Raw genomic sequence first — 1,027 nt, forward strand, 5'->3', positions numbered from 1 at the left:
TCCCTGCCCCCACCCGGAGACGGAGGGGAAGGGGGAGGCGGTGGCCCGCAGCCCCGAGACCGCCCCCTCCCGCCACCGGGCCGCACTCACCCCTCCCGATCCCGGCGCACCCGCCTCCCTCGGCCGGACGCCGGCAGCGCCGCCGCCACCCCAAGGCCTGCGCAGAGCGCGGCGTAGCCAATCCCGATGCGCGTTGGAGAGGCGCCGACCAATCCCAGTGGCCGGGGGGCGGGGACTGACGAGAGGAGTTTGGGGGGGGGGCCTCCCCGCCCGCCGCAGGGCGCCGTGACAGGGGTGCGCGCACACACGCACCAACTCCGCGGGGCCACCCCCACTCCAGGACGGCGCGCATGCGTGCGCCCTCCCAGACGCGCGCGTGCGTACACTCAAAAAACTGCTGCATTTGGTTCTTCCCACAACGTGCCTCGCTCCCCTCGGAGTGGCGCCGGCAGCCACGCCCCCCACTGACGTCACACCGCTTGCGCCAGGGTTCTCCCGAGAGGGAGGAGCTGCGTTTCTCCTCCTCCCTTCAGAACGGGGCATGTGCAGTCCCCTCCTCTCCGTGCATGTGGCGTGTCCAGGGTCGCCAAGCGTTGCGATAGGTGGAGCGCCCTGGCAAGCATCACCTGTGAGGAATGCGGGGGTTCCCAGAGCATTTGAGCCTTCCTGCACGTTTTTAAGGCCGTTAGTAGCTCTCCTGGTTGCAGAGGGAAACCCCTCCCAGCCCCAAATGTCACCTGCGTGGAGGGAGGCAAAGGGGGAGCCAGGAGGGGAAACGAGTCCTGCTTTTAAAAAAAAAATTGGGATTTCTGTTGCTTGTCTTCAGATTTTCAAAGGCTGGGGTTTGCAGCAGTGACTCTCACCGAGAGTGCTGCTGCACCCTGGGGCACCTCGAGACCCTTTCAGGGTTGCCACCAGGTGCCAACACTGTTAGGAAGAGGAAGAGGTGGCATTTTCCAGTGGGTGCCTAGAGTCTAGTGGAGAGTGCCTTGAGTCATTATAATAAAGTTGAGAAGCACTGATCTAT

The 1,027-nt window shown here is 64.5% G+C and overlaps 1 protein-coding gene across 1 annotated transcript in view; it reads right to left on the reverse strand.

Moving 5' to 3' along the window:
- The window catches only part of PJA2 (praja ring finger ubiquitin ligase 2), a 90,770-nt gene extending 90,579 nt beyond the window's left edge, over nucleotides 1-191 (reverse strand). Inside the window, exon 1 of the mRNA XM_019517245.1 lies at nucleotides 91-191. The gene's annotated coding sequence lies outside the window, so the exon portion shown is untranslated. The remainder of the gene's footprint in view (nucleotides 1-90) is intronic.
- Between the last annotated feature and the right edge of the window lie 836 nt (nucleotides 192-1,027).

This window comes from Gavialis gangeticus, unplaced genomic scaffold (assembly GCF_001723915.1).
Source record: "Gavialis gangeticus isolate Ggan-Ray unplaced genomic scaffold, GavGan_comp1, whole genome shotgun sequence".
NCBI classification, from domain to species: Eukaryota; Metazoa; Chordata; order Crocodylia; family Gavialidae; genus Gavialis; species Gavialis gangeticus.